Source organism: Sminthopsis crassicaudata, chromosome 3, assembly GCF_048593235.1.
Source record: "Sminthopsis crassicaudata isolate SCR6 chromosome 3, ASM4859323v1, whole genome shotgun sequence".
Lineage (NCBI taxonomy): Eukaryota > Metazoa > Chordata > Mammalia > Dasyuromorphia > Dasyuridae > Sminthopsis > Sminthopsis crassicaudata.
Genome location: NC_133619.1, coordinates 495,649,642 through 495,665,468, shown reverse-complemented (window position 1 = coordinate 495,665,468; position 15,827 = coordinate 495,649,642).

The following is a 15,827-nucleotide window of genomic DNA, read 5'->3' as shown; positions in this document are numbered from 1 at the left end:
ACTTCTTATAAAATACTTTAGTGTTAGTTCTTTCACTTTCTCTTGAAATGTTTCCTCTTTAGTTGCTTCTAATTGCATTCCCAATAAGTACACTTAGACTAGCAAATGCCAATGATAAACACTATTTATAAAGACAAAATAAACATTTAAAACAAAGAAAGATAAACAGACTTTCTTGTGGCTGAGTTAAAGACTTTATTCCATGATAGAATTAAAGGAGAAGAGGGAAAGAAAAAGAAAGCACCTACTGTATACCCCACACTGTGCTAAGTGCTTTACATGTATTCTCTCACTTGATCTTACAACAACCCTGTGAGGTAGCTGAGGAAATTGAGGCAGACAGAGATTAAGTGACTTTCCTAAAATCACATAGCTAGTAAATGCCTGAGCCTAGATTTTTAACTCAGATAATCTTGACTGCAGGCTCAGTGTTCTATCTACTATTACACCTAGCTAAGAAAGGAGGTATAGAGTTACTGTATCTAAAGATTTCTGCAGTAGGGATCCAATTGCTCCCAGAGTCTTGATCCCTTTCTATATGGCTTTTGCCACTTTAAAGGTCTGTTTATAGTTTCCCTTTTTCCAACTTCATGTTGTCATCCATTCATCCCATCTATGCCTTATACTCAGTGATTAATAGATTATTATAGATCAGACATCTATAGATGTGATGTTCACCCTATTACTTTGCTTCATTTCTGATCTGCTCAAGGTATCATTCACACCTGATTAAAAAATCACCCAATGGCATTTTTTACAGTTAGTTTAATACTTTGTTATATTATTCCTTTTTTGGTGATTAGAGCAGTGAAAGAACTAACTGATACAAAGAGAAGACTGAAAAGGAGGTGGACTGCTCATGTAATGAAGTTGAATGGTAACTGATACACTGAAACTCATTTATCATAGATGCATGACACATAAATATAGTTCTAAGACAAATCTGGAAAGGTAGAATACTATGGAACTTGGATAAAATGGAAGCAAGGAGACTAGGAGACAAAGAATCAAGAACTCAAGTCAATGGGACTATAATATGAGGATAAAGATTTTGAAAATACCGACCTCTCAGGGTTTTTTCAAAGCTCATGTAAGATAATGCACATATAATGGAAGACTGGCCAATTAAGGTCATTATAAACCTGCACAATGCTTTCCTGAGGTAATCTCCAACAGAATTTTGGAGTAGATATTTTCTAACTTGTTCTACCAGCTAATCCCAAGGCAAAGCAGCCTTAATAATTGTCAAAAATGAGGTGGAATTTATGTAAAGGGGAGGGGAAAAGGGAGGAATTACAAAGGACTCTACTTGACCAGACTCAGTCCTCCTCTTTGTTAAACTTCTTTCTGCCCTTGGTTAGGAGAGCCTTCCATATTCAAAATCAGCTGGTGAATTGTGAATATCTCTTTTGGGTCTTTGCCTTGCTATCAGCTCTTTCAATTTAGAAGACTGGTGATAGAGAATGGAGATTGTGAGCTTCTAGAGATGGAGAGAATAAAGACTAGCAGAAGATTCCAGTTAGATTTTAAGCCAGTATAGGAATGAGGCTAAAAGTAACGAATAGCCTTTTGGACTATTTGGACTAAGCCTAAAAGCTGGACTGAACTGGACTTCATCCAACAACATTGCTTCATTTGGACATGAATTTGGTGGGACTGATGTTATGTAGAAGCTGATTTAGTCTGAATTTACTCTCCTCAGAGACCAAGGTGATATGAGGAGAGTGTGCCCTTGAGATGTTGGGTGGAATATTTCTAATTCTGTATTTGTTATATCTTCAAAATAAATATCCATTTGTAAAAGTTAATGTTAGTTGGTTAAATGGAACACCAGACAGTTGGTGGCTCACAGTGAAGAGGCTCAAGCTATTATCAATAGAAAAAGATACCCCCAACCCAAATTTGGCTAGAAATGTAGGATGAGGCTGGGGTCCGGCATCAAATGTTGGAGCTGAGGAGAGCAATTGGTACCAAGTGATGCAGTTCAGTAGCAATCCACATGTGAAGAACTCACCAGGGCTTTCTCCTTGCTAAAAAACACATTTATTTATGAGAAAAGGTTACAGACTAAATGAAGAGGCAAAATAGGCACCAGCAGTGGTAAATGTAAAATAGATCTGGGAGAACATAGAGTTAGCCAGGGGAAAGAGTTTTAATAATTAGCAAGGGAAAAGATAAGCTCCCCAGTGAAACACAACCAGGAGAAGGGGAAAATGCCATGAGGTGGAAGAACACCATTGACTGACCAGCTCAATCCTAAAAGATATTTAGCACCCAAAAAGAGTTAGTTAGCTATTAACAAGGAGAAAAATATCATGGGGCATGGGGGAAGGGTGAGAAAAAATGGGTTCACCCAGAAGAAATTCAGCAAAAATGGCATAGGCCATGAGCAGATTTAGAGGGGAAATCTAACCTCAGGAGATTTGACATCATAACTTAGTTTTCTGATTAGATTCAGTAAATTTGGGTTACCCAAGATCTCCACAAAAGGGGGGGGCTATAAGATTGGGCAGATCCCCATCAATGCCTTTCTCCAGCTTGCCTTAGGGACTATTATAATCTCATCTGTACTTCAGGCTTTCTCTGCTAACCCCACTTAGTTACCCAGGACCTCATCAAAGTAGCTTTGGGAGAGTTAAACAAGAGAAAATTTCTACAGATGTAAAATGCTTTGAAAAATTTTAGAAGTGCTTCATATATGCACTTTATATATTACTGTAGCAAGCCAGCAAGACATAAGCAACAGAACTAAACTTAGCATCAGAAAGACTTGAGTTCAAGGTCTGCCTGACACTGTTTATGGGACCATGGATAAGTCAATTTCAATGCCCCAGTGAACTCGAATACTATTATTCTTTTTTTTTTTAATTTTATAATTATAAAAGTTTTTTGACAGTATATATGCCTGAGTAATTTTTTTTTAATAACATTATCCCTTGTATTCATTTTTCCAAATTATCCCCTCCCTCTCTCTACTCCCTCCCCTAGATAACAGGTAATCCCATACATTTTACATGTGTTACAATATAACCTAGATACAATACATGTGTGTAAATCCAATTTTCTTGTTGCACATTAAGTATTAGATTCCAAAGGTATAAGTAACCTGGGTAGATAGACAGTAGTGCAAACATTTTACATTCACTTCCCAGTGTTCCTTCTCTGGGTATAGTTATTTCTGTCCATCATTGATCAACTGGAAGTGAGTTGGATCTTCTTTATGTTGAAGATTTCCACTTCCATCAGAATACATCTTCATACAGCATTGAAGTGTACAGTGATCTTCTGGTTCTGTTTATTTCACTCAGCATCAGTTGATGTAAGTCTCTCCAAGCCTCTCTGTATTCCTCCTGCTGGTCATTTCTTACAGAGCAATAATATTCCATAACCTTCATATACCACAATTTACCCAACCATTCTCCAATTGATGGACATCCATTCAACTTCCAGTTTCTAGCTACTACAAAAAGAGCTGCCACAAACATTTTGGCACATACAGGTCCCTTTCCCTTCTTTAGTATTTCTTTGGGATATAAGCCCAGTAGTAGTATGGCTGGGTCAAAGGGTATGCACATTTTGATAACTTTTGGGGAATAGTTCCAAATTGCTCTCCAGAATGGTTGGATTCTTTCACAACTCCACCAACAATGTATTAGTGTCCCAGTTTTCCCACATCCCCTCCAACATTCATCATTATTTGTTCCTGTCATTTTAGCCAATCTGACAGGTGTGTAGTGGTATCTCAGAGTTGTTTTAATTTGCATTTCTCTGATCAGTAGTGATTTGGAACACTCTTTCATGTGAGTGGAAATAGTTTCAATTTCATCATCTGAGAATTGTCTGTTCATCTTCTTTGACCATTTATCAATTGGAGAATGGTTTGATTTCTTATAAATTAGGGTCAGTTCTCTATATATTTTGGAAATGAGACCTTTGTCAGAACCTTTAACTTTAAAAATATTTTCCCAATTTGTTACTTCCCTTCTAATCTTGTTTGCATTAGTATTGTTTGTACAGAAACTTTTTAGTTGGATGTAATCAAAATCTTCTATTTTCTGATCGATAATGATCTTTAGTTCTCCTCTGGTCATAAATTCCTTCCTCCTCCACAGGTCTGAGAGGTAGACTATTTTCTGTTCCTCTAATCTATTTATAATCTCATTCTTTATGCCTAAATCATGGACCCATTTTGATCTTATCTTGGTATATGGTGTTAAGGGTGGGTCCATATCTAATTTCTGCCATGAATATTATTATTCTAAGCTAATAATAACAACTAACTTCACATAGTATTTATACTATGTGCCAGATATTATGCTATACACTTTAGAATTTTCTCATTTGATCCCCACAAAAATCTTGAGAGGTAGGTGGTAATAATAGCATCATTTTATCTCCATTTTACAAATGAGGAAACTATGACAAAAAGATTAAATGATTTGCCTAGGATCAGATAGCTAGTAAATAAGTACATAGGTCAGATTTTAACTCAGAGCCTCCTGACATTCCATTCACCTGGCTACCTACCTAAGAATAAAATAATTGAAGATCTGCCTCTTTGGAGAGAATTTCTTTATCAAGGGTTCCTCATATGGATTAAATCTCAGGTTCAGGACAAAATAATAAAATGTCAATTATTAACACAGTGGCTTGTTAGCTATCAAAACAAATAATTCCCCATCCTGGTATTCACAGATCTACAGCATTCTACTGGTACCTATGCAATCTCATTCCTCTCCCCCTATGCTCTAGCCAAACACATTTGCTCATGATTCTTTAATCCCTAGCTTTAGTGGATTTCTATTTCATAAATCACCATAGGAGAAATGTTTTTTAAAGTAATGAATACATGATGGCCCAGTTTCTCAGCAGCTTTATGTGTATAAGCACAGCTTTTAATGTGTGTGTGTGTGTGTGTGTGTGTGTGTGTGTGTGTGTGTGTTTCTGGTCCAGACCTATGATTCCACTGGTGTTTGAACTCCCACTACTGATCAGCTTAGCAGCTTCCCTCTAAATTATGTACAGATACGTGTCTGGGGGCATTGAGAGATTAAGTGACTTGGTCATAGCCACATAGCAGTTAGTCTGTGTCAGAGGTGGATTTGAAGCCAAGTTTTCCTAACTCTAAGGCACTCTGTCCAATGTGTGCTTCTCAGACACTGAATTACAGGTATGTTGTAATTGATGGCTTTGATAAATGGTTTTATTATAATATTGGCTTATATGTCGGAAGTGCTATGCACATGACATACAATATGATCCTTCTTAATACTTAATAAAAGCAACAAATTCTGAAAATGCAAAATTTGTTTCTCTTGATAGATTTAACTCAACCACATTTCCCAGAATGTCATCAATTAGCCTGTTAAATGTTGACCTTCAGTGCTGTTTGTGAAGTGGAAATAACTGATGTTAATTGTAAATTTTTCTTTGTTTTTTCTTTCTTTTGTCAAATGCTGTTCACTGAAGCTGACTTGGTCCCCGTTTCCAGACCCATAAATTGCTTGCAGCTGACCAGACTTTATCTCTCCTAGTTTTTGAATATTTTGTAAATATTCTAAATTCTGCCTCCCCAAATTTTCTCAATAAACTTAGCTATAGTTTGCAAAACAACTTAACTGAAGAAACACAAGAATATCCCCAATGCTCTGTCCAAATACTTTATCTGAAGCCCATTCAGGCCCTTCTTTGGGTTACCCATCTTTTGCTGCTGTGAGGAATCCCTTAGTAACTCCTTGCTCCACCTAAAGATCATAATTTTTGCTCTTTGGCTACCTTTTCTTTAATCCTGGTCATCACTTTTCTTTTTTGGTTGTTGTTCCCCTTTTTTTTTCCTTTTTATTTCTTTCTCCTCTCTTTCTCTTTTTGGTCTTTCTTATTTCCTTTCTTGCTTCATTCCATCCTTTCTTTTTCTATCTTTTAAAGGTGCAAAAAGAATTTTAGAATCAGATATTTAAAAATCATAAGGGACCCTTGAGGTCAGTCAGTCTAACCTTTTCATTTTACTAACTAGGAGACTAAGATCCAGAGAGAGATCAAGTGTCCAAAGTCATCAAAAAGAGCAAGCGAAGATATTATGTTTCTTCCTAGCTCGTGTGAGTTGTACTATAAACTGCAGGAGAGCAGGATACTTCAAATCCTTCCCAGTTCCTAGCATTGTCTTGCTTGTAAGGGCAAATATTTATTCAAAACAACATGCCTGGCAGAGCCTGGTTTTGGAGCCAGAAAGACCTTGGCTTTAAGTCCTATTCTCCCTCCCACCCCCACCAAAGCTTCCAATACTGTTATGTGACCATAGGTGAGTCCCTTAACCCCTTATTAACACTCAAAAGACTTTCTTTCTTTCTTTTTTGATTGTACATGTACATTTATTTGTTTATTTTCTTGGTTTTTTAAATAGTAGCTTTTTATTTTCAAAATACATGCAAAGATAGTTTTCAATATTTATCCTTGCAAAACTTTGTATTCCAAATTTTCTCCCTACCATCCCCCAACTCCTTCCTCAGACAACAAGTAATCTAATACGTTAAACATGTTCAATTCTTCTAAACATATTTCTACAAGTATCATGCTGCACAAGAAAAATCAGATGAAAAAGGAAAAAAAAAATGAGAAAGAAAACAAAATGCAAGCAAACAATAAAAAAGGAGAAAATTCTATGTTGTGATCCACATTCAGTCCCCACAGTTCTCTCTATCTCTGATTACAGATGACTCTCTCCATCACAAGACCACTGGACTTGGCCTGAATTATCTCATTGATGAAAAAACCCACATTCATCAGAATGGATCATCCTATAATCTTGTTACCATGTACAAGGTTCTGCTGGTTCTGCTCATTTCACTCAGCATCAGTTCATGTAAGTTTCTCCAATCCTCTCTGTATTCATCCTGCTGGTCGTTTCTTAACAGAACAATAATATTCCATAATATTCGTGTACTGTAACTTGTTCAGTCATTCTCCAACTAATGGATATCCACTCATTTTCCAGGTTCCCCAAGGGATTTTCTAAAGTGATAAGTTATAGGTGACTCTCCAAATTGCTTCCATGGAAGGAATTTACATGGATGAAAATTTAGACTGGCTTCTAAATGTGTGTGTGTGTGTGTGTGAATATTGAACTCCCACCATCACATGCCATTGAGAGTAGAGGCAAAAAACTGGTCAGCATTTCTGACTGAGATAACATTGTGCTTTTCTCTTTATATTTATTCTGTAATTATATCGTGTTACTTTTATTATGTTCCAGTTGTCTTTCCCACTAACATGTAGACTCCTTGTGGATAGGGATTGCTTAATTCTTTGTAGCACCTGGACCAGTTAAGTAAAAGTTTGATTGATCAAATTGTTTGCACATCTTTTTAAAGATTTGGCTTCTATGTAACAATTGTCCTAGTCTGGCCCTTTCAGCAGGACTACGGTGGCCCAGAGTGTTATACAATTAGTTTGCACACCCTACTGCTTGCATGTTGAGAAAACATCCAAAACAAACCAATAGGAACAATGCAAGGGGCAATTGCCAGGACTTGCTAACTGATGTGCTTTCAGTCAATGACTACTTGCTGACTCAGAATGGAAGGGAGGGACAGAATAAAATTCCACTCACTGTTCTGTAACATTTGCCAGCCTCGCCACTACTATCAAAAATACACGGCAGCATCATAGATGGTAATGGTAATGGACCTTTCTCTGTTTTGCCCAGCTTGCTTCTTTGCTGTGTTATTCCTTAGGCTAAAATGAGATTAAATTCTAGCCTCAGAAGGAGAAATGAACAATGCAGTGACACAGAGCATTGACAGGGCTGGGTGTCTAGAACCTGGGGGCAAACAGATAACCCTGGAATTTGGCTCCAACCAGTCTGATATCTTTGGTTGGTTATATTTATGCCTCACCTGGAATCTCAGGACAATTACAAATGCTATCCCTAAGTGAAAATGACACACATCTGCTCCCCCACCCAAGATAAGAGGAAAGTAGTGGAAACCCCCTTAGGGCTGTGTCTGTTTAAAAGTCCTTTTCCTGTTGGAGAAAGAGAAGGAAACTCATTTAGGGAAAAGTTCTGCATAGTGTAATGGAAAGATCACTACCTTTGGAGTCAGGGAACAGGGCCCAGGGACAAATGCTGGATCGGCCACATAACAAATACCTCGGGGACTTCAGGAAAGTCATTTCAGTTCCCTGAGTCTCAATGTCCTTAGCTGTAAAATGAGATGGTTAGAATAAATGATATCTAAGGGCTTTTCCTGTTCTATATCCTTTCCTCCCTTGATTTCTCTTCAGGGATTTCATTCCCTCTTTTATAAATGGATTCAGTGGTGAAAGGTGTTAACCAGGGATCTAAGACAATGCTTTACAACATTTTTCACAAGATGGACTTGTTTTCTTTTTCTTTTCTCCTATTTTCATCCTTCTCCTCCTTTTATTCAATCTTTTCTCAAAGGATTACTTAACCCCTTGTTTGATTGCACTATTTAGGCTGGATAAAAACCTTATCAACGTACTCCCCAGAGCTTCATAAGAAGGGCCTGATACAAAATGTGTTGGATTGCTGAAAGCTGAGCTAGAACTTCCATTTCTACCGCAGGAAATAGCTGCTGGGCTGGGCTGGGCTGAGCTCTGGTCTGCTCCCTTGCTTTGAGGCTTTCCACTTTGCCCGAATGGGTGCTGAACAGCAGGAAGCATTGTCAACAAGAAGCAACCCCCACTCCCTTTCATTGTTAAAGCTTCTGGCTTACTGGCCTACCCTGTACAAAAGAACTGTTGTAGGGAAGTATAAATATTTAATTTAATCCACTTATGTGTCTGTTCAGTGTTTATTTTTCAACTGTGTGGCTGTGTCTACTGGATGCCAAAACCATCTGTCTGTCGATTCAGTCAATTTAGTTTAAAAAAAAAAAAAAAACACAGTTAAAACTACCTTTTAGTGTTGTGTGTACACCAAATATTTATTTATTTATTTTTAGTTTTAATTATTATATTTCCCAGTAAGAACTCTGTTTGCTTATATAAACCTTTAATATTTATTTAGAACATGTTTTCTTCCCAACAACTCTGTGATATAGGTAATAAAGTATTATTATCCCCATATGAGGAAACTGATTTTAAGAGAAGTGACACTACTAGTAAATGTTAGAAGAGTTTTTAAGTTAATCTGACTCCAAGTAGAATATTCTTTCTACTAGGCTCTATTATTCTTTACATCACTATGACTTCCTGATAGGATCTTTTTTTGGCAGGGCAGACTGGTTTGTGGGTATCTGAGGAGGTGGCAGTTGGGCCCAGTTAAGTGACTTTGCCCAGAGTCACATAATTGGTAAGACTTTTATTAAGTGTCTAAGGCTGGATTTCAACTCTGGTCCTCCTGTCTCAAGGGCCAGTGCTCTATCCTCTGCATCATCTAGTTACTCCAAGGTAGGGTCTTACAGCATGAAGACTTGCTTTTTAAATTGTTAGCTACACACAAAATGACCCTTAGTGGAACATGTCAATCTTACTGAGCATTTATTAAGCACCTACCATGTGCTTACTGTTCAAAGCACTGGGGATATCCATAAACAAAATATCTAGGGGATAAACTGGAAATAGTGTGAGGAGGAAGGTAATAAAATTAAGAACTGAAAAAGATTTCTTAAAGGTGAGACTAGCTGAGACTTAAAGGAAGTGAGGGAAGCTAGAAGGCAGAAGTGATGAGGGAGAGAATTCCAGACACAAGGGATTGCCAGTGAAAAGTCTCAGTCAGAAGATGGAGTGTTTTGTGAGAAGAAAAGCAAGGAGACATATACTGAGCCAAGTGCATTCGAATGACACTATCCTGATTAGTACTTTGGTTTCATGAGGATAGCAAGATGAAGATACCACTTTAAAGCCCATGTTTGGGTCTAGGTGAATTGGGTACTGTATTTTAAAAGTTCTAGCTGTTTCTTTTGCTTTCTCTTTCTTTCCTGAGCATACTTATGTGAACAGATCTTGAGATGGATGTATCTAGCCTTGGAGGGAATTTTGTCAATTGACAAGTTAGGAGCTTGTGGGACTTCAGTTATTGCTGGCTATGATATGGAAAAAATCCCCAACAACTTTTCCAATGTTCCTTGGAGAAGATGACTATTGGGAGAAGGATGAACCCATTTCTTGGCTTGGCTTGCCAGAAGACATAGATAGACCTTGAGAGTTGTTTAGAAAATACAGAGTAGGCATAAAGGTTAAATATCAATTCAGCATCCTGATAAAGTACTTTGTTTTGATATTTAGACCCATAGGAGAGTATGATAGTAGTTGTAAGTAATTACTGCTATTTTTAAAAGTCTTTGTTAATGCATGCTTCTGAGTCTCTTGTGTGCTAAGCATTTCTTTTATGTGGAAGAAATAAATATATGTCCTGTAACCTACTGCACATTCAATACCTTTCCATTTCACCCTTTTAGAGAAATACTAGATATGAGTAAACCTGAACTTTAAGTGATTGATTATGGGTTTTGGGGTTGGGCTATAAAGAGTGAAAGAGTTTCTGTGGGTCAAGTCAACAAGCATTTTTTTAAAAAAGCTTTTTATTTTCAAAACATATGCATAGATAGTTTTCAACTGCAAAACCCTGTGTTCCAAATTTTTTTCTCCCTCCCTTCCCTCCATCCCCTCCCCTAGATGATCAGCAATGCAATATATGTTAAACATGTGCAATTCTTTTACATACATTTTCACAATTGCTGTACAATTGTGCACACACACACAAAATGAGATCAAAAAGGAGAAAAAGAGAAAGAAAATAAGATGCAAGCAAACAACAACAAAAAGTGAAAATACTATGTTGTGATCCACATTCAATCTCCACAGTCCTTTCTCTGGGTGCAAATGGCTCTCACAAGATCATCGTAACTGGCCTGAATCACCTCATTGTTGTAAAGAGCCACATCCATCAGAACTGATCATCGTGTAATTTTTCAACAAGAATTTATTAAATGTTCCAATGTATTAGGCTTGAGCTAAATGCTGGGGTTACAAAGAAGGATGGAAACTGGAGAGACAGCATGCAAATAATTGTGTACAAGATAAATTGGGGGTAATCTCAGAGGGAAGCCATTATCAGGGAAAGGCTTCTTGCAGAAGCTGGAATTTTAATTAAGAAAAAGGAGCCAGAATGGTAGAGAACTATTTCAGGGTAAGAAAATCTTAGATGATGAGGAAAGACACAGTGTAAGAAAACAGCTTAGAGATGTTAGCCAGGAAGTCCAGAGAAAGGTTAGAGCCAGTTAAGAAGATTTGGAAAGCATCTGAATACAGATGATTATTGAATCCATGGAAACTACTGATATTTCTAAGCATAGAAACATTAAAAAAAGAAGAAGAAGAAGGAGAAGAAGGAGGAAGAAGAGGAAGAGGAGGAAGAGGAGGAAGAGGAGGAGGAGGAGGAGGAGGAGGAGGAGGAGGAGGAGGAGGAGGAGGAGGAGGAGGAGGAGGAGGAGGAGGAGGAGGAGGAGGAGGAGGAGGAGGAGGAGGAAGAGGAGGAGAAGGAGGAGGAGGAGGAGGAGGAGGAGAAGGAGGAGGAGGAGGAGGAGGAGACAGGAAATAGATCTTGGAGACACCCATGATTAACAAATTTGACTTGGATGAAGATCCAGTAATGAGGACTAAAAAAGAGATAGTCAGACCAGAACCTTTCAGGGAAGGATTGATTAGAAGAAGCAGTGGATAAAATGGAGTTAATTAGTTCACCATGGGTCAATATGGGGAAAGAGGGAGACTACAGTCAGTATAAGAGTGATGGGAAAGACCCGAGGGTGGAGAGATTGAAGATCATAATAAGGATGAACAAGTTTAGAGATTGCTAAGCAGAAGGAAAGGAGGAGAAACAAAAAAAAATTGTAATCATATACAAGAAGTTCAGAGTTCATGAAAACAGAAATGGAGTATTTGTATGTGATGACAAAATCAAGGGTTTGACATGACCATGTATAGCTGAGGCAGGATAGAGGAAGAGGTAGTGAGAAATGAGTACATTACAGAAATGGGAAGTTTGAGGCAGTATCTTTTGAGGGAGTGTCTTCTTGTTCAAGGATAGCAATTGAGAAGATTCTGAACTCATTGAAGAAGAAAGGAGAGAGTGTTGGAGTTTGCTCAATAATAGTTACCAGAATACTAAAAGAATTGGAAAAATATGGATTGAGGGACCTTCAAAGAAGAAGAGATTACTGAATGATAGGGGTAGGGTGGGAGTCTGGAACTGATTGATAGTGGTGAATGAGGAAGATTATTACTATCCTAACAATTAGTATTCACTGAGAAGAAGGTATTAGTGAAAATGCAGCCAATGCTGGAAGGGGTAGCCGGGCTTCCCATGTTATTAGGAAGGAATGAGGTCTCAATGAGTACCAGAAGATAGAAGGAATGAGAAAGGAAAAAAATTTAAGATAAAAGCAAATTTGTTACCTGTGAAGAAGCACTCAAGATGGCAGAGTGGAAAAGATGGGTAAATCTTCAGGGAGATTTTGCAGGAGGAGGTCAAATTGAGGGAGATGGAATCAAGAGAATAAGTAGTAGGGATTGGATAGGAGGGTTTGTATAAGTGTAGCTAGGGATTTAGGATCATTAGATTGGCTGGAGTTTTCTAATCACTAAGGAATGATTTCAGGTAAGTCATCATCATCTCCAGAGGGGCAGGAAGGGGCAGGGGAGGTAGGGGAGGTTGGAGAGTAAGCCATGACAGGACTGATGCTTTGGTTAATTGAAACATGTATCCTCCTCCTGAGGTGAAATATGGGTAGAGCTGGACAAACTGGAGTTTATTGGATGCACAGGAAAAGGAGAGGACAAGTCCTCTATCTTTCTAGGGTCCAATAACAGAGCTTCTTAGTTGGAATCATAGAACAAGAGAACCAAAATGGATTTTCCTTAATGTCTATGTCACTCTTTTGATTTAAAGACAGAAGATAGAGATGCCCACAGCTAAAATGTCTGACCTAGACTGATGCTGACAAATAATGGCATGGTCTGGACTAGAATGCAGATTTCCCTGTTCCTCAGTCCATTGGTCTTTCTCATATACCAAATATGTGCCTTGTTATGATGATTTGATTAAAATTTAACTAATATTTATGCACAGCCTACTTTGGACAAAGTAAAGAATACAAAGACAAAAAACACACAGTTTGAGCCCTCAAGTGAAAGAGAAAATAGCTAAAGTGGAAGGAAGTGTAGAAGAAAAGTTAGCATGAGGGAATGCTTTACTGAGAGATAACCATCTGAACAAAGTTTTGATGAAAGATGATATGGATTCTGAGAGGCTGAGATTCTAATAATTGTGATTGCTGACACAAAGAGTTTTATATGTATAATGTTATTTCAGTCTTACAATAACCCAATGAGGTATTGCTACCCCCATTTTCTAGATGCAGAATTAAATCTTACAAAGGTTTAAATATCTAGTCACATAACTATAAAGTATTGACTCTGCCTACTATTCTCTATCCATTGTACGCAACCTGCCTCTGAGGAGATGAGATCACTTATGTAAGAGAATAGAAAGAGAAGATGGATTGCTTAGTTGGGGGAATGGTTAATAGTCTAATTTGTCCATAACATAAAATAGATACAGGGAAATGATATGAAATAAGACTGGAAAAATAAGTTAAAAGTACACTATAGAGGCCCTTGAATTCCAGACTGACACATTTGTAATTCATCCCATAGAAAACAGTGATCCACTGAAGGATTTTGAAGCAGAAGAGTTATTTGATCTGACCTATGCCTAAAAAGACCACCCCTGGAGTCAGGAGGACCTGAATTCAAATTTGGCCTCGGATATTTAAGACTTTCTAGTTGTGTGACCCTTGGATAAGTCACTTAATCCCCATTTTCTCACAAAACCCCCCAAACCCAAAAAAACAAAACAAAAAAGTTGAGTAGAAAGATTACCAGATTTGTCAGTAAAACAATTATTGGTGACCTTGGAGAAAATAATTTTCCTTCAGTAGTGGAGTCAAAAAGTGGAAGCATTTAGAAAAGATAGCTTTCTCTAGTAGTTTGATCGTGAGTATGAGAATACCAAAGTTCCATGATATAGTAGGGTAAAGTCTCGTGTTTTTTTTTTTTGTTGTTTTTTTTCTTCCCACCCATATTAGTTAAGTTATGAAAGAAAACACAGAACAATAACAACAAAAAACAACACCTTACCATGAGGAAAATAAAATGAAAATGAGTGTGCTTTGATCAGCATTTAGATTCCATCAACTCTTTCTTTGGAAGTGTATGGAATTGTTCATCTTGAGTCCTTTGGAATTGGATCATTATATTAATGAGAATAGTTGTCATTCACATTTATTATACAATATTGCTGTTACTGTGTACAATGTTTTCCTGGTTCTGCTCATTCCACATTTGATCAGTTCATATCAAGTCTTTCCAGGTTTTTTCTGAAATCATCTACTTGTTATTTCTTAGTGCATATCTGTATTCAGTTACAATTACATACTACAACTGGTTTGGCCATTCCTCAATTGATGTACATCCCTTTAATTTTCAATTCTTTGCCACTACAAAAAGAGCTGCCGAGTTCCATGAGAAAGCATAGTGACTTAGAGGCTGCCATATTATGGCAAAGATGTATGGTTGGTAGATGAATGGTAGAGATGAGTGGAGTGAAATTCAAAGGAAAAGTTTTGTAACAGTAGACATAAAGGAAAGGTTTGGAAGTGTCCATGGACATCAAGGAGAAAACTACTTAGTTCGGTCAAATTAGCAAACAGAAAATGAGAGACAGCAATATATACTGGAGAAAGTGTCCAGCAGGAAGTATGTTTTGGAGAAATGCCAAATTTTCATGAAAGTCAGAAGAATGAAAGTGTAAGATGAAGATGTAGCAAGGGTAAAAACATCCACCTCTCCCCCAGCATACTTGAAAGCAAAAGGGAACCCTGGAAAAGCTCAGCTCTTCACATTCTCCATGGGATGAGACATATAAGATGAAGGGTGTTTGTTAACAATAGAGCTAACAGAATATTCCAAAAGGAACAATGGAATGAGAAGAAAAAAGATATATGATGAGTCTTCAGTGTTAGGTGTGGTTAGCAGAGGAATTAATCCCTGAGGCCGGCGGGGAGAAAACTCTGAAAGAAATCAGCTTAGTTCCATGGTCCACTTTCTGAGGAAAGCTTCCAGTCTGAAATCTAAGTAATGTCAAACTTCTGAGACCCACCCTCTGTAGAGGTCTTGAGCAGAATTACCTTGCCACGCCCCATCAGAAATCCCAGTCCGGTCACTGTGGCTAAATTTTCCCTGTAAAATCTACTTGTGGGCCATCTCACGGCTGCTGCCCTCCTGTGAGTCACTCTGCCTTATGGTGTCTCTCCCCTTCCCCTTCTCCCACGCCATGTGGTCTCTCCCCTAACCCCACTCTGCTTCCCAGCTCCACTTCTCCTCCTAACAGCTAACTCTTTTAGGAGGCTAAGTCCCTTTCAGGAGTTCAGGGCATGTCCCGGCCTCACGGAGTGCTGGGTAATTGTGAGTTCCACTGAGGACCTTGTCTTTCACATGCTCTCTCACTCTATTTCATATTTACCATGTCTGGTACCTGCTGTATCCCTTCATTTTGTCTATAACCTCCTCCTCTAAATTTGCCAAGGAGAATGGCCACTGTGAATCCTTCACATGACCAAACCCAAATTTGGGGGAATCTAAATCACCCACATCATTTTGGTCCTTGAACCACATCATTTGGTGCCTTTCCTACATTATGGCTCACATTGCTGTGGACCATGATGAGCCAAAGATGACATGAAAAGGGATGAGAGGTTGGGGAGAGATAACAAGGTTAAAGAAATTTGCCTCAACATATGGTG